Source organism: Meriones unguiculatus, chromosome 1, assembly GCF_030254825.1.
Source record: "Meriones unguiculatus strain TT.TT164.6M chromosome 1, Bangor_MerUng_6.1, whole genome shotgun sequence".
Taxonomy (NCBI): Eukaryota; Metazoa; Chordata; class Mammalia; order Rodentia; family Muridae; genus Meriones; species Meriones unguiculatus.
The window spans coordinates 40,448,019-40,473,581 of record NC_083349.1 but is presented as its reverse complement, the minus strand read 5'-3'; the positions used below and the strand labels follow the sequence as shown (position 1 = coordinate 40,473,581).

The window sequence follows — 25,563 nt, the reverse complement described above, 5'->3', positions numbered from 1 at the left end:
GCAGCCACTCCTGATGAGACCTAATAGACTAGGATCAGAAGGAAGGAAAGGAAGACCTCCCCCATCAGTGGACATGGGGAGAGGCATGCATGGAGAAGGGAGAGGGAGGAAGGAATTGGAAGGGGAGGAGGGAGGGAGCCACAGGGGGGGATACAAAGTGAATAAGGTGCAATTAATAAAAAATTTAAAAAACTATAAAAAATATACTATAATGTAAATGTACTCTCTGTCTCTTTATCTCTAAATAGCCCAATTCTTTACTGTGCTGTATCATGTTTTCAAACCCCGGAAGGCTATAGAAAGCAAAACCACAGATAAGAGGGACTATTCTACGTAAAGTAATTCTTTTCAAATACTACCCAACAAAAAAACACCATGCTCTTGTAATTTCCTCAGGTTCAGAGAAATCATTTAAAGTCAAAGAGAAAATTAAGATAGAGAGCAATGCCAAAGAACAACGAGGTGACGCCTTGCCTCCGTGTGTATGTTAGTGTGTTGAGACAGACACTGTGATGGAAGGCATCACTGAAAAGTGTATTCTGCCATGAGGGCTTCTGTGAGGATGCGACCCACCGCAGGCTCATAGCAAGCAGCACACTGGCTGGTGTGAGTGTTTTAGGGAAAGATTACTATCACGGCAAGAGTGGTGCTGCTGATCTATAGAAGGTGTCCCCGGGTGCTCAGGGCCAGAGTAAGCAGAAACCTCAGATGGGAGCCTAGAACGAATCCTGCCACACCATCAAAGGACATTTAGTGAAGAACAACATCTGCCACAGACTCCAGAGGCTCCCGGAGCCTTGACAGCAGGGGACTCGGGGATAGAGATGCTTCTGTCCATCCCATAATTTACTCTTTACGGGTCTGGGAGACTAGGGTATAGGTGACTTGGTTACTGCAGCATTGCTTCTGGATTTGATCTCTAATACGTGTGTGAGGGGAAGGTGATCCTAAGTTAGGTTTTCCACTATTTGTCCCCAAGAGGCATCAGTTGTAATCCATTGTGTCACTCCAAACAGAGAGGATAGTTTCCACATACACCTAAGAGGAATGAGCTGCCCCCATAAGGCCAAACCAAACATTAGATTTCAACCACAGCAAGATTATAGCTTTTAACATAAATATCAGCACTTTCAAAACACTGCAGAGTTTTTACTGATTCCACTTGTATTTCTGCTTTAACTAGTTAAACTATCGATATAAGGATGACAAGCACACATAGGCACACACATTTATTATTATGACTAAGTGTGCTTCATCTGTTCAAAGACATCAAACTAAATCTGCCTAAATGAAACTTAAAAACATATTTATCTATGTTATTATTATTTTTATGTGTATTTGCAGTGTCCATGGATGCCAGAAGAGGGCATCAGGTCCCCGTGGACTGGAGTTACAGATGACTGTGAGCTGCCCTGTGGTGCTGGTGAGCGAACCCAGGTTGCCTGGAAGAGCAGCCAGTTCTTTTAACTGCCGAGTCACTTCTCCAGCCCCCAAACAGAAAAAATTTAATTCTGAGCTTAAAAATGAGACAGTGCTCTTTTATAGTAAAACAAGAAGGTTAAAAATCAGTCTGATCAACTAGGAATAGTGCTTCCTCAAGATCCAGCCATACCACTCCTAGGCATATATCCAAAAGAGGCTCAAGTATACAATAAGGACATTTGCTCAACCATGTTTGTAGCAGCTTTATTTGTAATAGCCAGAAGCTGGAAACAGCCCAGATTCCCCTCAACTGAAGAATGGATGCAGAAATTGTGGTACATCTACACAATGGAGTATTACTCTGCAATGAAAAATAAGGAAATCATGAAATTTGCAGGTAAATGGTGGGACCTGGAAAGGATTATCCTGAGTGAGCTGTCCCAGAAGCAGAAAGACACACACAGTATATATTCACTCATATAGACATATAACATAGGATAAACCTACTAAAATCTGTTCATCTAAAGAAACTAATCAAGAGAGAGGACCCTGACTAAAACGCTCAATCCCCATCCCAAAAGGCAAAGAGGATGGACATCAGAAGAAGAATAAAACAGGAAACAACCTAGGAACCTGCCACAGAGGGTCTCTGAAAGGCTCTGTCCTAGAGACTATCAAAGCAGATGCTGAGACTTATGGCCAACTGTTGGGCAGAGTGCATGGGATCTTATGTAAGAAGTGGGAAATAGTAAGACCTGGAGAGGACAGGACCCCACAAGGAGAGCAACAGAACCAGAAAATTTGAACACAGGGGTCTTCCCAGAGACTCATACACCAACCAAGTACCAGGCATGGAGATAACCTAGAACCCCTGCACAGATGTAGCCCATGGCAGTTTAGTGTCCAAGTGGGTTCCATAGTAATGGGAAGAGGGACTGCCTCTGACATAATCTGATTGGCCTGCTCTTTGATCACCTCCCCCTGAGGGGGGAGCAGCCTTACCAGGCCACAGAAGATGACAATGCAGCCTCTCCTGATGTGATCTGATAGACTAAGATCAGAAGGAAGGAGAGGAGGACCTCCCCTACCAGTGGACTTGGGGAGGGGCATGCATGAAGAAGGGGGAGGGAGGTTGGGACCGGGAGGGGAGGAAGGAGGGGCTTATGGGGGGATACAAAGTGAATAAAGTGTAATTAATAAAGTAAAATAAAATTTAAAAAAAAGATAATGAAGACACTTTTAAATGCCAAAAAAAAAAAAAAAATCAGTCTGACAAAATGGTAGACAGGAACACTGTAAAAAATTATTTAACACTTACTATCACTCTCAATTCCACACAAAGTTGTTTATACAATTTAGCTTATTTCTTCAGAAATGAACTTTAAAAAAAACAACTAGAAATTGAAATAATCAGATGATACATAAAACCTTTTGCTCAGCTTTGCTCTGGCCTTGGGTAGCCCTAGGCCAGGCCATTCCGATTATAAATTAAAGCCTTTTTTCACATAAACCTCAAGTCTATGCTGGCCTATAAACTTTAAATAACTCAAATTGGAAAGACCCTAAATAAAATGGATTACAGGATCTTGTGTGTATTGATTCTATCAGTGGTAATAAATTTAGGTAAAAAGTGTAACCAGCTCCAACTGTCACTTTTCTACCTAGAGTTGACTTGTTCTGCCCATTTGTAAAAGTGAGCTTTGGAATTCAAAATATATATATTGCTAGTGAATATTTCCTCGCAGTAGAAAGGGGACGACCTCAAACCTTAAATATTGAAGGGCAAAGCTGTTCTGCTGCTAATATGCTTCTCACAGGATACAATTTAAGATACGAAGTCCGCAGTAAAAAGGTTACGAGGCGGGTTAATGTAATAACACGGTTTGCGTGGTTTTCAAGCCACGGCAGTGGGATGGCCTGCTGAACTTCACCTGGTGCCTACGCATAGAGCATGTATGACTTCCAATTGAATCAATCACCTAGCTTTAACTTTTAGCCAACTTTTCTAGACTAATTTTTTCATCAGGACCAGATTACTAAAGGACCCGGTCTCCCTGCTCAGCAGCTCGGCATCCCCAAGGCTTCTGACACCGTGGTGACCAGCCTTCCCCAAGATATAGAGAGGACAAGAAGCAGGGCCTTCTAGCTTTGCCACCACTCCCTGAGTATTTCCATAACACCCATTTAGCTTTTGTTGATGTGAAAGTCACTAGGACAGAGGGTCGAGAAATCCAAGCCGCCCCCTCTGAGGACAATGTAGCCACTCCTCGATGTGGCATTTGCTGAAGCTGCTCTGACTTCTGCACTTGTCAGGGGCACAGGCAGATGAGTGACGGAACTCACACCCGCACACAGTCTGAAGAACACTGGAGGAGCAGGGGCAATTTAATCTCCTCAGCAACGCTCTGAACCCAGTGACAGCTGTAATGGACTTAATACCAAATGACAATCTCTTCTCAAGGGCTTCATGAATGTTAATATAGTCATTACAGAGCAATGGTTACAAACAAAAGCATGCCTTCACTTTCAGCTGCAACATCTCTCAACTACAAAGGTCCATTTCCTCTCGGTCTCCCAGGTTATGGTGTACACTCCAATGATGCGGGCTCACCTTTATAGATGAGGTTAGGTCATGTGACCTGTGTGTGCTCTCGCTCAGCTGGCCACAGTGAAAGTTCATGGTTTCGATCTGTCAAGTTCTAAGCAAATACCGGATGTGTGCTCTATTCCGAGAGCAGCTGGGATGAGTTAGGTGGTGTCATCTTACAGTGGCTAGTGTATGGAAATCAGAAAACAAAATGGGCAAGACTGTGGAGGAGCTGGAACCACAGAGCATGGCTAGTGGAAAGAGAGGATGGGGATATTGCTATCGAAGACAGAACACTTGTTTCTGACATAAGCGTCCAGACACGCCTGTCCTAATCTTAGAGCCACAGCGGGAAATGGCGGCAAAAACCTCTGAATAACCAAAATATGAAGGTGAACACCTGTCAGGCAGAGTCTTAGGCTCATCGATCATCTCGGAGGCCACGCTCCCGAAGACCTTCCTGATTGCAATGCGCCTTCCCTGCTCCAGGTCCTCCCAGTGTGTCCTGAAACACCACGGTATACCTCTGCCATAGGCCAACTGTGAGAGGCCCGAGGAAAATCTGAGCTACTGTGGCACCAGTCCCTTAAGTGTCTACCCACTAATGATCCCAGGGGCGTATTCTACTTCAGCCCTCTGTGGAGCCTCATACCAGAGAGCCGATGGCTTACCAGACGTCACCTTGCAGCTGCCACAAGTTTCTCCCAAAGGAGCATATCACCTTCCACGCCTACCTCACTGCTTCTCCACATGACATCCCTTAGGTTGATATAGGGGTGAACAGCCTGACACTCACCATTTTCCAGCCAGCACTGTGGAAGCAGCTGAGACTACATTGTTCTCCATCATGTTCCATGTCCTCTCATCCAGACAGTTCTTGTTTAGATCCACCATGCCACTTCACACCCATCACGCCTGTTCTTCACCTCATCTCCGGCATAGTTTCCAACTGTTCCCTTTTAGTTTTTCAGTCTTTTCTGAACCACTCTCCATTCTGAAGATAAACTTTCTACAACACATGTCTATCTGATCATGTTCCTTTTCTACTTAAAATGTTTTTGTTTTTGTTTTTGTTTTTGTGACTTCTACTATTCCAGAGCAAGATAGTGGCCTTCCATTCAGAACCCAGGAAGACTGGCTTATGCTGGCAGACTCCCCAGAAAACTCCCTTTATGGCCCTCAAAAAAAAAAAAGCATCATATTTTCAGTCAAAAAATGGAAAGTAAGGGAGATGGGCCAGAAAGGGGGATGGTTGCCTTCTTGTACAGCCTAGCCTACCTTGGAGAAGTGCTAGAAGCCACTGGAATGTCCTGAAAAGGCCCCGTGCTCTGTGTGGAATTTCTCAGCAGGCCCAAGATCCCATGTCAACCTTAGCAACCGAGGGAAGCTTCGGCAGCCACCAATAGCCTCTAAGCCTATGACAAATCACTTCTTTCTCTGAATGTCTAAATCTGGACAGAAAGATTCTAGCCAAGCACTCTAGATTTTCCAGCTTAATTCATTATTTGAAACAGAAGAGAACTAATTACATCTTCCACTTAATTGCTGTAAAAATACAGCCACAATTTGTGCATTCTATCATGGGTACGCCAGCAGAATGAGCAACAGCCTTCCCCCAAGTTTCTAATGGCCTCTGCTAGAATTTTCAGTAGGTCTTGAAAAATGAGGCCATGACCCTCTTGTTTTAAGTCAGCAATGGAAGCTGGAGTCTCTCTATATAAATAGCTTAGGATTATGGTCATTTGAGGTTCTTGAGAAGAAAATGCATGTGTTCTTTGAGTAGTAATACAATGAAGTGGCTGAGAGTGAGCCCTGCTTTTGAGTTTCTGTGTGTGTACCTATGGTCCACATCTGGCTCTCCAGGTGTGACAAGGTGGCATTAACGGTGTCTGCCTAGTGGGATTATCATAAAGGCAAGAAAAAACAATGAGAATCAAGGCTTAGGACAGTGTCTGGCACATCTTGAGCAATTCCCATCGACTCTGTTACTTCCAACCAAGACTATTAGAGGTCTGTTTGATCCAGAATGTGAGACATAAACTCTGAAGAAGGGCCTAGTGTTTACAATCTGATATATTAGTGGGAAAGGATGCTCAAAATTGAAAGATCGAGAAGAGGAAGGAATAAATGTTGATGTAATGTTCGATTAGCTACAAGCAGGTATGTGTTCAATTTGTCACCTTTCCGGGAGGCTCTCTTTTTCAGTCAGGTATGGCTTTATACACCTAATCACATCACATCTGTAAACTTGACAGGTATTCCTAAAACATGTAGTTTTCATGTAACAGATAAAAGCCAAACAGAACTGCCTCTGCTATATAAGTATGAGAATGTATGTTGTATGTTACATGCATTGATTTCTACGCATTATAGTGTGGTTTGACTGATTTTCAACTGGGGATTTTGTTCCCATACCCAAGACATTTGCCAGTGTCTGAAGCCATTTGTGTTGAAAACTTGGTCCTTTATTGGTAGAACTATTAAGGGGATTGGATCATGAGGGTACTGAGTTCCTAGCTAAAAGGACTCATAGGAGGCGAGGCCTCATTGGAGGAAATAGGTCACTGGGGTATGTCTTTGAAACAATACACTCCATGATCCATGATCTGTCTCTCTTGCCTCAGGCCCTAAGCAATGCGTCTGGGCTGAAACCATGAGCCCAAATAAATCTTCTCTCCTTTATTTCTCTAAAGCTTTTTGTCACCCCCCAAAAACACTAATATATCATAGAGATGAGGCTGAGATTGGGTTGAAGTGGAGCAGGACAGGAGTGAAATTCTGACTTCTAGGCTCTTATGCTCTTGAATTCACAGAAACGGCGATTGCCTGAATAAGAGCTCCACAAGATTGGACCTCTGTCATAGTAGGAGAAATGGTCATAGCTGCCTCCCACTCCACCTGCTCTGCTGAGGACTTATAATGGTTGATGGTGGAGATTTTCTTTTGTGAGGTACCTGGACTCCTGTTAACTGCTCTAATAAACAAAACCCACTGAGTCATTTCCTTCAGCCCAGAAAGATATGTGCAGAAGAGGAATAGGACGGAACAGGAAGGGGATTAGTGGGAGGAGGGAGCTCAAGAGAGCGTAAGGTGGTAATAGGACCCAAATGCATTAATACATGATAAGATGTCATAAGGAAACCCGCTATTTAATCAGTACATGCTAATGAAAACTTTTTAAAAATCTTACTGACATAGGCTGAGAAGTTGAATAGCCTATGCTCCCACTTCTCTTATGCATACAAAAGGGGCTGCCAGAGGCAAAAACCCTCCCGCTAATGTGAAAAGAAAAACTGTTTATAGGACTTAACAGTCTTCTGAAACAGCAGCAACATGCAAATCACTCAACTACAGGACAAGTCCCAGGCTTAAAACGCAGGAAGCAGGGGTCAGGGGTGGAATGGGGGGAAGAGGTCCCCCTTGCTTTCTTCTGGGATAGCACTGATTCAAAAACACAAACAAAATAAAAACAAAACAAAACAAAAAACCCCTAACTTCCTAGAGTCTTTCGTTCTTCCTAGACAGATAAGAGCAGTTGAATGAAGCTGCAGGAAGGATTAAATCAGGCCGCCAGGCACACACTCTTCACTATGAGACACACTGTGGGCCCATGCCAGGTGCGTCAGGGTTGAGGATTAAACATAATCTAAGACAGACTCTTAGAACATTAATCGTGGCTCTGGGAAGCTTGAAGAGCACAGAACACACTGCCTTTTCTTCTTAAATCCATGGGTGGTTCTCAACCCTCCTAAGCGCCGTGACCCTTTAATACAGCTCCTTGTGCTGTGGTGACCCCCAACCATAAGATGACTTCACAGCTACTTCCTAACTATAAATTTTGCTATCGTTATAAATATCTGATATGTAGGCTATCTGATATACAGTCCCCAAAGGAGTCACAACCCACAGGTTGAGAACTGCTGTTCTGGAAGATGGGCATGGTACAGGCTTAAAGACTGCTTACTACATCTTTTTAAATAAAATGATTTATTTTTACTAATTTTAAATGTGTGCATATGTGTGTGGGTTGGGCATGTGGATACGGGTCGCCGAAGAGACCAGAAGAGGTAGTCAGAGCCCCTGGAGAGAGAGTAAACGGAGATTGTGAGCTGCGCAGCTGGGTCGAGGGAACTGATCTCTGATCCTCTCCATACTTGACACCCATCTCTATAATCCTCAGCACACCTTAGTGAGGGTCACTAGCTGGGGCTGGGGATGTAGCTCAGTGGTTCAGAAATTGCCTGGCATGTGCAAGCTTCAGGGTTTGTCTGCAGCACCACATCCATCCATCCATCTCCATCCATCCATCCATCCATCCATCCATCCATCCATCCATCCATCCATCCATCCATCCAAACAAACAAACAGTCCCTCCCAAACACAACTTGCTTAGTTCATTTGTATTTAATATAAATGATATTGAGTGTTTACTACATACGAGGCAAGGAGGACACAAGGAATGAGGCATATCCTTGGCTTCCCTTGGCTGGAGATGGAGAAGAGCAATGCCAACATGGTAGGAACCAACTGATGTTCACACAATCTTATCAGACACCCAGGTGTCATAATCTGGGTAGCCATGGCACACTTCCTGGGAAGCAGGATGTCTTCTTGGTGTTTGAAGGATGCAGAGCCATTTGCCAGGCACAGAATGTTGGGGGGATACTGTGAAAAGGCACTGAGGTCTAAACTGGCAGGACACATGAAGAGATTCAACACTAGATTCCCGGAGCTAAACAAACATGTCAGTGTGCACAGCCAACATGCTCTAAGGTATCACTAGAAATACATGCTGGAGCCAGCTACATAAGCAAACAAACACACACAGGTTTTTTTTTTGTTGTTGTTGTTTTGTCTTGTGTGTATGCATATCTTTGCATGTATACATGTAGGTATATATATATATATATATATATATATATATATATATATACATGTGTGAGATCTTGTGTGTGTAGTTCAGAGGCTAACATCAGGAGTTCCACTATTGCTCTCTACCTTATCTTTTGAGACTGGGTATCCCACTAAACCCACAGCTCACCAACTAAGCCAGGGAGCTCTAGGGATCCAACTGCCTCTGCTGTTCTACCTCCAACATTAGAGTTATGGACATCTGTGACCATGATTGGCTTTTATGTAGGTGCCAGAGACTTGCACTCAGGTCCTGATGTTTGCATAGCATATTCTTTACCAAAGTGATCCACATCCCCAGCTCCTATATGTACTTATAACAGGGTAAAGTTAGGAGCCCTCGTGATTGCACACGATTATTGCTGAGACAATGGTCTATCTTTGATATTATTTTATTTGGAGACAGGGTCTCACCGTGTAGCCATGACTGGCCTATAATTTCCTACATATAGTAGACTGGCCTCAAACTCAGAGACCTGCCTGCCTCTGCCTCCTGAATTCTGGAACTAAAAGATGTGCCGCCAAACCTGCCTACCCTTTATCTTAATTCAAAGTGAGTCTTCCAAAAAGAGTTTGCAACCTTTTTTTTTTTCTGCTAGAGATTTATGAACAGAATATGACAGAATGGTTCCCTTTAAGAAGACAAAGCTTTTATAATCCCAGAATTCTCCTTGCTAGCCTGCTCTGCTGCTGGCCTAAGGAGCTAATGTGTGATAAAGGAGTGCCCATCACCTTCTTCATATCATTTTCACCCAAGTAACAAATTCTAGCAACACAGCTGCAGGCTAGCTTCTGTGCTCTCTCCCTGCATAGCATTGTGGGTACCACACATGAATGTGAGCAGACTCTGAATTGAATCACACTTCACTCCAGAGCCAAGGATCCCTAAAGTCTGTGAGGAGAGCCTGGCTGTCTGTCTTGGTTTGTTCATGAATGTGCTCAAAGAAAAAGAATATTGTATTAATAAATCAACACGAACAATTGAAGTCCAATAAAACAAGTCCCTTCTGGTTTTCATGACTTATTACATTGCCAGAGAAATCCTCCCTGCAGATATGGGTGGAGGGGGGACTCTGGAAGGCCTGTCTCACAGCGTACAGAGCCCTCATTGTCTCCAGTGCTCCACTGCTCTGTGGCTGTGAGGAGATCAGTTGCCCTGGACTTGAAGAATCTATGGGGTTAGGAAGGCATTGCGTGGACTTCAAACTTCTTCATCTCTCTGCCCAGCCTTTATTTCTTTGTAAATCTAAAGTCAGGTGGGATGTGAAGCAGAAGCCTAGCTTTTATTATCAACTGGTAACTTCGGAAAAGCTAACATAATAAACATGTTAGTTATTGAATGAATGAATGCTGAGGTTAATAAATCATTTTTTTAAAAAAGCAAATTATGAAAACAGCCACCTAAAAAACTAAAAGGAGAAATTGTCAATAATTCTAGTATTATTGTTATATATGCCAACTTTCTGAAGCTCTAATCATGAAGACCATGCATTTCACTGAAATAATTATTTCTCTATGACATGGAATATTATATAGATGCTTTCTTTTCTGAGACTTTTTAATTACATGCACAATAAAATTCCTCACTAGAAAGTTAAATGATACATATAGATATAAAATTGTGAAATTATGACCATAATTTTTAAGTGTACAGATACACACAAAGAGAAAGAGGAAAAGGGAGGAAGGGAGAGGGAGAGAAGGAGAGATAAAAGGAGAAAGGGGTAGGAAGAGAGGGGAGGGGAGGAGACAGGTAGATGGTAGTTTTTAGATGGTAGAATTATCTCTTATTGCTTTTATTCCCCAGCTTCTGTCATGAACACTTATCACTGTGTAAAGAAAATACAACTTTCCCATGTTTCTAGTGTTGGGAACTATCTATTCATAACCATATAAGATTCCATTAATTATGGTTCTTTCGAGAGGAAAAGCAGATCACGTCTCTTTTTTTAAACTCTTCTAGTTTGGGTGTTCTTTATCTAAAATCACATGTAGGATCCGATGGCCAAGTTTTCTGTCATAAAATATTTTCAGGGACTTGACTGGCTGAACACTCACAGAATCTGAAATGGCTGTCTGAGCAGTGGGTCTGTGTTCAGAGGGTTCTGGATTTAGGGGTGTTTTGGATTTCAGATTAGGAATACTCACCCTGTTCCCTTCCACCCTGAGTTAGCTTCTGCCCGTGCTTCTAAAAAGTTGAGGCTGCCAACGACCCAACCATGCTAAGCACATTGCAGAGATACAGGCAGGGGCGTGAGCGTGGAACTTCAGCCTCAGTATCCTGCTTTGCTGGCCCTTCAAATCTCAGTGATGAGAGGAAAGAAAATGAGGTGGTGTAGAGTTCCCGCGTGTTCAGGGCACCCAGAGAAGGCGCTGCTCTTGTTCTTCCCACTCCTCTCCCACCCCTCCCCTACACTTGACCACTCACTCCGGCCAGAGGAACTAACAGAAGTGGACGGAATACTCCACCTCTCCCACCTCCCTTCACTTTCCACTGCCGTCATGTGTGTGGTTCTCTTTTAAGAAGCCCCTTTATGTTCTCGGACTGTGGCCAACTTCTGCCTACCTGCTTTACGTATCTAGCCTCTTATGATGTAAGCCACTCTGAAAAATATACATCATACACACACACATACATACGGACATCATGTTACATATTCATATGCATCGCACGCGTCATATACATACGTGTATATCATATACAGCGTCCACACACACACGCACATCCAGCCCTTCAGTTCTGATCCTCTAGGGAGCTCTGACTAATCCAGTGGAATTGCTTTTGACTTATATTGCTGCATCCTGGGGCCCAGCCTTTTCAGATGCCCGTCTCCATCCTTTGCCTCTCAGTGCTGCAGTGTGCTAAATGCACGGGCACAGCAGCAAGGGTTAACATCCTTCCTGGGAGCCGGCACCCCACTGCAGAGAGCACGGCCTTTGACGAGGCATACACATCACACTGACAGGTTGAGAAGGCTCAGGGCTGGTCACTGTCCTGGGCTTCCACAAAGGCTGCAGAGCTCACTCAACAGCGGCTTCTGCCTTTCAGCACTGTGAGCTTGCCACATTCCTGTGTGGTTGCACTCCTTCTAGCTTTATTTTATTGGGTTACGTGAAACTGGCGATATTCAAACACTTTTGTCCCTTAAAAATAGCAGCAATCATGGGTGTGTGTACACATGTAATTACACATTTTTAGATAAATGTTTTACTAATAAAGCAAATATCTTAAAGGTGATAATGTTTAAACGTGGCTCAGTCTGTCACTGGGTAAGCATGACCTGCCTTTCTACCTATCTGTTGTGAGGCACAGGGGGCCTGGGCTTGCAAAAAGCTCGTGAATAATCACGAGCTTGCTAAACCTTACAAACATCAGCACAGAACCTCATCCTTCCTTGTCTGTGTCACGACCATGACCTCTCCAAACACATATTCGCCCTGCCTTCCATCTTAAGGGTAAACATTTGCTTCTATAAGCTTCTCCTTAGATTGTACATGCTTCACTCTGAATTGAAAATGGGGGTTAGCAGATTAATAAGTTAACATTTTTTTTTAAAGCCCATGTTTACAGAGATAGCCTGCAACAAAAGAAATAAACATGTCGGCCTTGAACTCTGGGGAAAGAGATCTTGTGAAGTTTTGGGGAATAAGAGCTGAGCCAGTATTAAGGGTCGCTTAGTCTTTGGGAGTCATTATGCCCGCTTTACTGTTATTTTAGGAAATATATTCTTAATAAATTTATTTTTTTTTGTATGAGTAAAAAGAAAACTCAGTGTAATAAACCATGAAATAATTAGAGTGATTGTAAAGATGCAGGAAGGAGACAAAGGCAGGATTGGGAAGCCCTGGAGAGAAAAACCCTCTTTCATGCGAAGCCTTTGTGCTCTCTTTATTTTCTAATGAGGACCCACTCTGGCACACCTGACGCAGAGGGAACAGTGAAACAGAGCGGGGAGGTTTTGGAAATAACATGGATCAATCAGGACCACCAGGATAAGACAGTTAGGGAGTTGTAGACAGCTTGAGAGTGAACCAACGGCATGAGGAAATGTTACTCAATTATGTTATAATAATAAATTCATGATAATAACTATCATTATTATGAGACAGGATTATATGTTACAGGATTGCCTCAAACTCCCAATTCTGTCAGAGCTTTGAGTGTTGGGATTATAAGAGTGTGTAGCTATGTCTGGATTATTCAAATGAAGTTTTGTAAAGAACAGCATTATTGTAAACACAGCACCACTTAACATGAATTAAATATGGGCATGAGAAATGAATATAACCTAGTAGGAAAACAATGTTCATCTGTTAGCTACATAAAATCATCTGACTATCTCTGCTTGGCCTTTGAGCTGAGGTCAAGTATAAAATTATCTAGTTAACTATTCTAGGGAATGTTCTATTTAGCATTAATGTAAATTCTTTATATTTTATATGATCCATAACAGGTGCTGAGTGGTTAAGAGAGTTGGCTAAGGCTACACTGTTGGAATCCACAACTTTGGACTTCTTCCTGTGTGACAGCAGTGTGGGTAAGCGGCAGAACCCACACTGGCCTTGCTGCTGCACAAATCCTTTGTCTCAGGGGACTGGCAACCTCCTCTCCTGCAGCTCTTAGCTAATCTAACATAAAGCACTTGAGCTTTGCTGTGCTGAAGGTAACTGAAGAAGGAGTCCGGGGGCTAATTAGCAAACATCGATTGCAGTTTCTCCCTCTCAAGTGAGAAATCAAATCAAGCAGAGTGAGAGCATCGCAGGGGCTGTGGTGAGAAAGCCTGGCCAGACCCACCATGAGAGATGGAGACTCCCACCCCTTCTGTGCTCACCAGGCAGCTCTCTGGCTACACTGGAACAGAATTTAACCATGAATGTGTGCATCTTGCAGACCCTACCACTCCCAGCAGGCGCAACGGCCATGCCATGGCTTCCTTTGTGAGCGTGGGGCTACCCAGTATGGAGAGCCTGAGGCACCTGAGGTCAAGATTTTAATCATCCTTTGAGGCTCAATTCATACGATTGGAGGGTTCTGGAGACATTTCACCTTCACAGGTTTCTCCTTGGAATTCTGCTCAGAACTTTGGGTAGAAGTGGCTTTTGCACCCCGGCTGAAAACAGGCACACCGCTTAGATGCTTCAGTTACGAAGTTCTCGTTTCTAAATGTTTTTTTTTTTAATTCATATTTTACGACAACTGAGAAATCAATCGTCTTTCCCTGTTGGGATATTATACAGAAGGCTGGGGAGAAGTGGCAGGGCTTGGCGGGGAGCAAAGAGACACCTGCCCTGGACACCACTGGTGTCACCCCTGCTCTTTTTCTTATAGAGACAGTTCCCTCAGCTCCCACAGCCTGTGTGCTGTAAGAGATTTGCATTAGAAACTAACCGTTTTATCAAAACTGCAAACTTTAAGTGCACGGCTCCGCGAGGACAAGAGCATTGTCTCTGCGAACACACTGCACTCAGCACCAGGCCCCTCGTTAGCTCTTACAAAGCACTAAATGTTTGTTACATAGATAGAGGGGTGGATGCTGGATGGATGGGAGTGAATAAGAAGCGTTTGGTCAAACACGGCTTTATAGAGAACCGTTCTTTCAGTAGACAAAAGCGGATTAGGACATGGAGTCCCAGCAATAATTGAGTTCTGTTTCCTAGAAGGTCAGTATCGGTGAAGGCGACAAAAAGGGACACCATTTGTTAGGCAGCTGCCAGCCTCTGTGAAAAACACCCGAGATGACCTGCCGGAGAGAAGAAAGATTGATTTAGGTTTATGGTGTCAGGAGCTGCAGTCCACGGTCGCTTGGCCGGTTGCAGAATATCCTGTTGGGGGGAGGTAGAGGGGTGGGGGACAGCAGAACAAAGCGCATGTCACAGTGACCAGGAAACAAAGGTGGGGGAACCAAGGTCTCAGCGTCCTCTTCAAGGGCATGTTCCTGGTGAATGAAAGATTTCACCACCCCTCAACAGTGCCAGAGGCTGGCAAGTAAGCCGTGGTAACGCATCTGGGGGCTATTTTAGACCCAGATCACAATACCATATTTTCCTAGTTAGAGATTTCCTAGTTAGAGATTGTTTAATGCAGACTCCAACTATAAAAAGGGAATGTTTATATTTTCTGTTCAATTTTTTTCTCTACTTTAATTCTTCAGTTAAAGTGTAGAGAGGGGGGTATATCTTATAGCCATCTATGTAATAGCATTTTCCTTCTCGCATTAACCCAAGCCTGGGGTTAGACCTGCTTTACTGCTGAGCACTTTGAGGTTTCAAAGAACTGAGTAACTTGGCCAGGATCAGATGGCTCAAGCAGGAAGGGTCGGGGAATCAAACCCAGGCGGTGTGATTTTTAAACCGGTGTTCTTAGGCACCTCACCAATGCTATCACTGTGCACACAGCTGTGCATGCTGTCCGTCTTCCTGTAAATATATCATGAGCGAAAGCAAGGGGAGAAACAGCATGCGCGTGCATATGTGTGTGCGTGCGTGTGTGTGTGTGTTTAGGGTAGAAAAAGAAAAAACCAATTTGGAAATAGATATAATTAGATGCTTGCGCATTTTATCCCAGTTCTCAAAAGCCAATTAACTGCAGGAGTAGTTTTTATAGCTGTGAACACACCTAGCTGGATGAGCCAGCCTTTAGCCCACAGCTGTGATTATCTGTAGTCAGATATGGATTTTTTTTTTCCTTTCACTTCTTAAAAATATACCGATGTCTGCCCACTGAAACCATTCTCAAAATGCAAACTTGACAGCAGACCTTCCGGGACAACAGAGACAGCCATGGAAGGGGCTCCATAGCTGGCCTTCTGTCCTGGAGGGACTCATTTCAAATGCCTGGGCAGCATGTGGGTGTTCTTCTGCTTGCCAACCCCTGCTGATTGATTGCAGCTGCCAAGAGCCTTTGTGGCAGATTCCCAGCCTGAGCCGAGGTTTCATTCTGGGGTGGGTGCTGTGATAAATGGAGATTAGGGCACATAGTCTGGGCATCTTTAGTGTAGCAACACTGAGCGCATATCCACATACTATTTCCCTTCTGCAAATTAAAGGCTTAGAAACCTTTACGCTGACTAGAGCACCACAAGATAGAGAACAGACACTGAGAAGGGAAGGCGGACTTAGCCAGAAGGGTATACAGGCAGTATGACAGCATGGGCTTTGCCCATCCCCTTGGCCAGTCCTAATAAATTCTGTTGGTGGGCTCTGTATGGGGTGTCATGGTGATGGCGCATGTGCTTAGCATATGTGAGGCCTAGACTTTAATCCTCAGCACCATCAAAAATAAAAACCAAATTAATCCTATTGGTAGTTATCAGTAGCCCATTATTCCAGCAAAGTCCCATATTCTTCCCCATAGTGGCCTGGCACTATCTGATTGGATAGAGCTCTGAGGGAAGTCTGAGTAGGGTACAGTTAATTTATTTATTTATCTATTCTGTAGGAAACTTGCCGACAGGCCTCCTTTGGGAAACTCAAGGCGTGAAATGCTTTTCAGCCCAATGAATGCTGTTCCACATGACACAGGGATTGATCCTACAGATGCCTGCAGGCTACAGAAAGCACCTCCTCACTCTCCACTAAATAAGCTCCAAGTGTCCCTCTTTGTCTCCTTGGCAGCTCCGTAGGATTTTTCTTGGGCAGTTAAATAAAAGGAAGAGCGGCTGGGAGCTCAGGAGTTATCCCCACCCACACTGAATAGCTGGATTACTTTGCAGCTACCTGGTGGCTATTCTGGCCCACGTCTGTCTATGACATGCCTCTATGAGCAGCTGACATCTTATGTAACTTATAATAGCACTGCATTTCCTTAACAGCAGGTGATAGAGATCAAAGGTGGCCCCGACTGGTGATGCTCTCCATATACCCACACTCTCCACACACTCTTTTCTGGCTTTGTTACATTCCGGTATATCTGACCTAAATCAAATTCAGGCTCACAGCACACCATTTAAATGGCAAGAGTGTTAAAAATGCACACCGCCCCTTAAGCCTGCCCTGTAACTTCTCCATCTTAGATTATATGTTTGCTGGGCCGCTGCTATTATTTCTGTTGAAAGTGAAAATACGATTGGTCATGGAGAGGCTCTCTGAGGAAACATCCCTGGCATTCACCTTTGGCACATCCAGAACACTCAGCACACCACATGTCTCTGGGGATGAACAACCACAACGATGATGACAAAGATGAAGGGATGGTGGGGGGAGGGCAGGGGGCGGGGATAGGAGATGGGGGATGGGAAACATGGACAACAAACTCCCGTCTCCCTCAAAAAAGTTTCATGGTACAAGAGGACAGATTATTTTGTTAGGGAGCACACAGTCTTCTGGTGTGCTATCGTGGGGCTGGCTCGTGGGAAACTTCTATACTTCAAGGACAATCATATTTTCCCCTTTGAAATTTGGTTCCGATACAAGAAGGCAGAGCCATAGCCAGAACAGAAAAATAATAGTACACTCCAGGCACTCCATAACTATCAAATGGATGGAGGAAGGCCTCTGCAGCAAACACATTCCTTCCTGATAATGCCCTGGGAAGTGGGGGGGAACAGGCCTAGAAAGCAGATCTGAGTTCAAATCCCTCCTCACACAGAGAAGACAAGATCTGAATCCAGTTCCTCCCTGCACTGCTTCTTTGTAATGTGCGGCTCTACCAAGTCTCCTCAATTCCTGGGCCTTAGTCTCCTTGGGGTTGTCTGGGGATAAGGACCAGGGCCTGGTTTCTTAGAATCTGCCTGAAGACAGCAAGAAGGATGGAGACCTGTCTGTGTGGACCAGCCCATAGTATAGTTGTTGACGGAGTCCTGGACTGAGAGCCAATCTGTCAGTGGTCCCGGTAGGACCAGGTGAATCACGCTGTTTTTCTCTGAGGGATCCTACAGAAGTCTGAGGTCCTCTCTTTGGTGATCCTACAGGTAAGATGGGAAGAAAAAGCTATTTTTCTAGCAAATGGGCAATCCAAATCTAAGAGTCCATGGACAGCTGACCGGCCACTAACATAGTAAGGGGGGCCATGATCTGTTTACAGACCTAAAGGATCAGAGGCAGCGAGTTAAGCTGACAGTGGCAACTCATGCAGAGCTTGGCGGTATGGGAGTCCACACAAGAAGCAGACTCTTACACACCCCCAATTTCTCCTGCAGTTCTGGCACCACCCCCCCCTCTTGGTACCAGCAGCTCTCTACCCATGAGATATAGATAATGAGCTATAAGAGCCTAGGAACCTAAGCCCTGGACTTGGGACAAAGGGATGTGCACACTCAGTGCCTCTGCCTCTTGCTCCTCTCAGCTCAGGTTGCTTCCAACGCTAACTCTCCTCCCTCTTCCAGCCCAGCCTCTTCCCTAGCGAAGTGAGAGGACATCACTGCCCGGTCATGCCATCTCTCTTGGGACTCTGCTCTGTCTAACGCGGCCTTCTCTCATTCTAGCCTCATCCATGTCAGCCTCTGATCACAAGTTCTACCCACTGCTGATGGCTCCTTACTCTTACCGGAAACTTAGCTTTTCCCTTGGCCCCCTACTTTCCTCCTTTCCCTTGCTTTCTCAGATAGGTAGGCGAGGTGAGACCCATGCAAGCTGTCTTGCTACTTTAGAACAAATCCTGAGTAGGCTCACCGTATGTGTTTGTTGAGCGAATGCATGAATGAGGCCAGTGAATGAAGAAAGAGACAACCAACCTATACAAAAAGCCTTGAGTGGTAATGGATATGACAATGAGGATTTATTTTAAATCTATAACTGCACTGCAAAATTACCCTGCGTCAATCAGATGGTGTTCTTAAAGAGTTCTATCTTAGGCTCCTGTATCTCAAGTAATTATACTAAAATGGTGTTATTAGAGCTAGCTCAAGAAAATTATCCAGCAAATGAATGGGATTTAAAAAGAAAAAAAAATCTTAGAAGAGATTTCTAATTACATAGTTTAAAAAGAATTACCAGAGTTTCTGTCTGACGACACCCTGCATATCATAAAAAGCCTTAGAGAGCAGAACGTTGCCTGACCACCTCCTCTCACCCAGCCAGCGATCTTGAGGTTGTGTGCTGTACGGCTGCATCACTGAGGGGATGGGCTCTGCTGTGTGCATTGACCACCCGAGGTCCCTAGGCAAGTGCCTAGTCTCCCTCCCCTCCCACCGCTACCTCTCCTATGTGTGGATACCAGAACCTGGCTGGAAGGGATTGGCAAACATTCAGCTGCACCATTCAGCAAAGTGAGCACTGAACAAATGTCAGCCACCGTCCTTCCACTACACAAAGCCTTCCCGTCAGGTCAGCTGCAGTTTTCGATCTGTATCTCCCTGCTGGGGTGTTTACAGAATAAACCTCACTTGATGCTGTTGGCTTTGGTTCACCTTTCCAAACTTTTTTCACACTAAGGAAATGCTGAGTAACCCCAAAGAAAAGCCCAGTCCATCCCTCCACATTTACACATACCCACATACCCACATACCCACATTTGAGCATACATGTAAGGTGTTTGCATTGTGCTTGTCTCCCCTACAGTACTTGGGGCCTCTCTAGGGGTGATAGGAGGAAAAGGTCAACAGTTGTTGAGGATTGCCTCAGATCCTGTTCTGAGTGTTTTACATCTGATGCTCTCAAGAAGCCTGTGTGGCACTGGAGAGATGGCTCAGCAGGTAAGAGCACTGACTGCTCTTCCAGAGGACCTGGGTTTGATTCCTAGGACCCACATGGCAGCCCCCAACTGCTGAAGCTCCTGTTCCAGGAGATCCAATACCCTCACATAGACATACATGTACATAAAAATAAAAAAAATAAACAAATGAAATTAAGAAAAGAAGGCTGTGTGGTGGTCAACATAAAGTACTTATTTTTCACCCATCCAGGAATTGTTGAGTTACATGGAATTTATTAATGTACCTTTAAAAGGTATAGAGTGGCTTAAAATGGAGAAAGTAGGGGGCACATTTGTGGAGATTATTTATATGAACCGGATTGATATTGGCTTATCTATCTCCAGGTGGAAAAGCCCTGCTTTATTGCTGCACTGTTTCCTCAGTACCTGGAGAGGAAGTCTGAAACTTGCTGAGTACCTGTGAAGACAGGTGACTCCCCATGAGTATCGCCAGAAGGCAGAGAGAGGGGCTTGTTCTTACTCATGTTTGGATCTCAGTGAACTCAGGTTGACTCTCAGTCTTTCTTTAGTACAGATGATGTCTTTTGAAGATGTTAGTGCACAATGGAACTCATCTTTGCTGTGTTTGATTTTAAACAGAGAAAATAGGAGTCACTGTTTCTTTTTGTCATCGTTTTTCTTTTTCATGTCAGAGTTTCTACCAGTGTATTCAATGATAAACGACAGACAGACATGTTGTAGTGTGTCAGCGGTTCTATGTGCTTTTATAACAGGCGTCAACACTCTGACAGACTGCTCTATTCCCAGTGCCAAAGGTTCAAGTCAGAGTGTGTAACCCAGGACTCCTTCATGTCTGCTCTTTTTTAAAATGGCTCTTAAAGAGACCACCCTTAGAAAGGGGTCCATGTTGTTCTTTCTTGAAGTGAAATGAGAATGAACAGGCAGAAAACACATGACTCAATGAAGACCAGTGGTTTGTTTCATGGTTTTTGGACATTGTCTAATGCACATTTAACTGTTATGAACATAATGCATTGTGGAGCTACAGTTTTATGAGAACTTGTAGTTATTCTTCAGATCTTCATTTTTTTTCTTTAAAAACAAAACAAAAGATCTCTTCTCTCTCATATTCCAAACAATATGACTGAAAGTTAGCTACATTGCCTTAGTGCCTCTGCATACCAATTTCTCCAAAGGCAAAATGAGAATAAGAATAGCGGCAATCATGACAAAAACAATACAGTACAACAGACAACTATTATAAAGATGGGAGGATATATTTTAAGGACTTAAAATGCTGCCAGGTATACTATAGGTATTCTTGTTAATTTTAGTTAATTTACTACATTCGTTTTAAAGGGGGAAGCTATACCCTTTCTACGAGGTAAAATAAATTCTATTCATTCTAAATACAAGCAAACAGAGGTTATTTTTCATTTCCTGCACATATAAGAAAATTAAAGGCTAAGGTTTGACTTGACAAACAAAATCTAAATTACTCAAAGAACAGCAAAGAGGATGAAGGAATAATCATTTGGTGCTCAGGAGAAATTAGGCATCATTTACCTATAATATCCAGAGGAAACTTTCAATAGAAAATTCTGTAAATTATATAACACGAGCAAGATGTATGGAAAGAAGAGAGCTAGTGCAAGTCCAACAGAATGGCTGCTCACCTGCTTATTCATTTATTCACATTTGTTCATTCAACAACCACACTGAACATCAACTACATATGACATACACTCTTCTAGGCTCTAGGGATCCAGCAGAAAAGTAAAACAAAGACCTTGTTCCTGGGGAGCTGGCAATCTTGCTAGCAAACGATTACATATATAATATGCTAGACAGTTTATCTAATTACTAAATTTGTGTTTTGCAAAATTATCTTAAAATACTAAAATCAGAGCAGAAAAACTTAAAGACTTGAAGTTGCTGCACTGCAACAACCTGGCAAGCCAGTTGGCTTAGTGACTCCACACCCCTGCCTCTAAACGAAGGCAGAATGACGCGGGCACAAAAGAAGGGTCTTCAGCAGATTCCTTTACTCCTTCTGGAAATGACGGTTGGCCTAGGCAGAAATTCTCCGGTGAAAAGAGCGTTTCAGAGATGGATCCAGTCTTAGCTCCAGGACACAGTTTCTGCACTTCTCCCCTGGACATGCTGATCCCACCCAGCTGCGTCTGCAAGGCCAAGTCCTCCCAACTTGGTCATGATGTGTGCTAGAGAGATGGGTTGTCTGAAGCTTTGGTCTGTGCTGTGGTGTGAAAGAAAAACATTTCCCACAGACTTTGTACTCACCGTTGATTGCCTGGCTCTCAGCTGGTAGTACTATTTTGACAGATTATAGACAGTTACGAGGCCAAGTCAGAAAAATAGGCCACATTCCCCTCTGACCCTTTCTATATTCATGTCTCTCTGCTTCCTGTCCACCATGAGATGAAGAGGCTCCCATGGCACATGATCCCACTACCATGAGGTTCTGACCTCCCAAGAGGCCTAGCATTATACAGCCAAGTGGTCACAGGCTAACCACTCTGAAACCCTGAGCCAAAATAGCTCCATTTTAATTTATATTAAGTTATATCTTTTAGGCATTTTGTTACAGTGACAAGAAAAATAACCAATAGTGTTCTGACATCCCGGGTACAATATCCAGACTTTTCCCATCATGTCTGCCCTTTACTCACTGCTATGAGGCGTGGGTGTCAAGCAATGACTCACTTCTGGTGGTGAGATTCCTGATTGTTTTGTCTAACAGAACCTGCTCTTGCCACCTGCTGAGCACAGAACTTAGACCCACCTTCTTATCTCTTCTTGTCCATCCCATTCGTAAACCACATCACATTTCTTGTGCATCTCATTCACTCAGCCACAGAGTGGGTCATTCTACCTGCAGGCATACTTCATTGGCATTTTTAAAGTGGGCCTTATTGCATTCAAGGTTCTTGGGGGAAGGATGTCATCCTTTCTCTCTCTGGTTTGTACTTAGAAGGCACTCCGCCGTCGCTGTTTGATTCCTCACTCCTTGGAGGAGAACAGGGGTCCTGAAGTCAGGCTTCTATACTGATCTCTTTTCTCTGCCCTTTGACCGCCTTATTCATCTGCTCCTTCCAGGAAGGGACTACCAGCTCACTGTCTCACTTCCCCCTCCCACATGAAGCTAAAAAACTATACAGAGTTTGTCATTAGAGGTTTGAAGCAAGCATGAAGTTGTCAGGAACAGCAAGAGGTGGAGGTTTTCACTCAGTATCTCATTTGTTCTGTAGCTTTCAACTGGGCCTTTTGGGTTCCTAGGATAGTGGTTAGTAAAGTTAGAACTCATTCTCTGCACTACACTCCCATTCCCCAACTCACATAGTTTCCAAAAATTGCTGCAATCATGAGCAGAAACTGACTAAATTAGATTTGAGCAATTCAAACTGAACTGGCTTTTTCTATTTCTCTCTGGCCGGACGTTTTAGGTCAATCTTCCACTTGATGAAATAGAAATTTAAAAAGAAAGATTAATTCAACACACAGCGTCTTCCATTGAAATTTTAAGAGAAATGGGGTGCTGAATAAAAGGTGAGGACTAGCCTGCTTTTCGGAAGAAGATCCCTAGAAGTGAGGCAGTAGCTGCTGCTTCTCAGTGGAGGGCCACAGGGATCTCTGTGGAGGTGGCAGCATAGTGAGAGGCCCTGCTGCCCATCCCTGCACTACACTCCTCCTCTTTCTGCCTTAGGCTTACCTCTCTGGTCCTTTCAGCCTCCCTTCTTACTCCTAAGAAGGCCCAAGCACGCTTCTGCTGGCTCACTATCACTGTAAAGGTCCCTGTCTTAATGTTTTTAAATTATAAAATATGCTACCAATAAATCCCTTTTCTCCTCCAGGGACTACGGGTTCCTCATGGAGAGCGGTCACCCATATCCTATCTTAGAAAGTCTAAGGCTTAGTGCAGGTCCTGGAATATGGTTAAAAATAAATCATTGTTGGACCAAATGGTGAGCAGATAGAAAGAATTCTGTGAAGTGGAAGTTTCTGGTTTCTTTGAAGACTCAGATGTCATGTGATGTTTTGCTGTGAGCTGAGCATGTGGTATATTGACTGGAGGTTGGCTTGTGAGGGGGCACGTGCTGTTTTGCTGTGAGCTCTCTCATGTGAGTGGTATGACTTTGGCCAGCTGAGAACATCCATGGGTGGACTCTGAGGAGAGGAGATATATAGAGACTCATGCACAGTAAGACATCACTTTTTGGATTGACATTGTACTTCAACACCTGACTTCCCAGAGAGAAACATTCCAGAGAACTTGTGGGGCAATCCAGCTGAGTCTTGTGGCTTTCATTGACTTGTTCTGATTTGTGTTGCTGCTTGGTGTTGGCTTTTGGACTGTATTGCTGGTATCTTGATGACTGAGTTTGGTAATCACTTAAAAACTCATAGACCCTAATCAGCAGGAAGTAGATAAAAGAGGTCTACAGCTCTTTTCCCCACTATTTTCCTATCTAAGGTCAGGAGGTTGGAATGGAGGTAAAAGTGTTTAAGAACCCTAAGTAAAGTAGGTTTGGTGAAAAATCCAAACCTACAATGCTTCTGCCATGAAGCGTGGGTTCTAGCCAAGGCTTTTGGAGAGCTCTTTATATACCTTAGGACAAGCCCTTTTACTCTCTGTAGGTCCATTTCTTCATCGGCTGGACTAACTCAACTCACAGATGAGTAATCAATAAAAGAAAATGTACTTACACAGGGCATCTACAGGGCCCTTGTCACCAGTCACAGCTCTCCAATTAGACAAAGTCCCTTCATAAATGCCTCCAAAGGATGCTGAAACCAGTAACAGAGAAACAATCACTCTGGATCCCCAGACAGAGAATCACACTTTAAGTTCTAATAACTGTGTTGGTATCTCAGTTAGGGTTTTAGGGTTGGGAAGAGATGCCATGATCAAGGCAACTCTTATAAAGGAGAACACTTAATTGGGGATGGCTTTCAGTGTCAGAGGTTCAGCCATTATCATCATGGTGGAAAGCATGGAAGCATACAGGCTGACACGGTGCTGGAGTCAGAGCTGAGAGTTCTACATCTTGATCTGCAGGCAGCAAGGAGAGACTGTGGGCCTCACTAAGCACAGCTTGAGCATGTCTGAGACCTCAGAGCCCATCTCCACAGTGCCACACTTCCTCTAACAAGATCACACCTGCTCCAACAAGGTCACAGCTCATAATAGTTCCACTCCTTATGGCTAAGCATTCAAACACACGAGTCTCTGGGGGGGCATACCTATTCAAACCACCACAGTCTGTTTTCCTATTCAAGCCTGTGTACTGAACTTTCCCGGCTTCTCATGCCTGACTTCCGTAGGTTGCCACTAGGCAAGGGTTATGGTAAAATGTTCAGTGACAGGTTCTCTGGCACATATGACAGACAGTGTAACTAACAGCTCAGAGAATATTGTGCACATTGTAATTTCTACCTGCTTCTAAATTCAACATGAAGACCAAAGTTCTAAGAGAAAGCTGATGGCTTTTAGTGTGGTCTTTCTGTCAGCAAAGATTGTAATGGATCCTTGAGGAATATCCTTTTCCTTTGTGGACATGACTCCAGGAGGGCCCTGATCCTTCTGTCCCAAACTGGGAGAGGAGTGAACAGAAAGCAGAAATGACAGTTTCTCTGGAGGAAGGGTATGTGTGGGGGTGGACAGGGGTGTGTGGGTGTGTGTGCACACATGGGTGGGCACTGCCCCTTAGGCTCCACTTTCCTACCTGATGTCAGGGCAGAGCTCTGGATTGCCCTACACTTGCGTGTCCATCTCCCACCATGTGCCTTTCCTTTTCTTTAGTTCTCTATCTTTTCTTTCTTTTTAAATATTTATTTATTTGATATGTATGTGTGTTTTGCTTGCATTCGTGTCTATGCCCCACAAGCATGCAGTGGCTACAGAGAGTGAAAGAGGGCGTTGGATTCCCAAGAACTGGAGTTACAGATAGTTGTGAGGCTGCACGTGGGTGTTTGGAGCCCAAACCAAGTCCTGTGAAAGAATAGACAATGCTCTTAACTGCTCAGCCACCTC

General features: G+C 44.0%; 1 protein-coding gene across 10 annotated transcripts in view; it reads right to left on the bottom strand.

Annotated features, from left to right (window-relative positions):
- Apba1 (amyloid beta precursor protein binding family A member 1) overlaps positions 1-25,563 on the bottom strand; it is a 201,249-nt gene that overhangs the window by 107,829 nt on the left and 67,857 nt on the right. For 2 of the 10 annotated variants that reach the window (XM_060387635.1, XM_060387645.1), the window contains one exon: positions 24,237-24,317. The exons of the other annotated variants lie outside the window; for them this stretch is intronic. The gene's annotated coding sequence lies outside the window, so the exon portion shown is untranslated. The remainder of the gene's footprint in view (positions 1-24,236; positions 24,318-25,563) is intronic. 10 annotated transcript variants of the gene reach the window in all.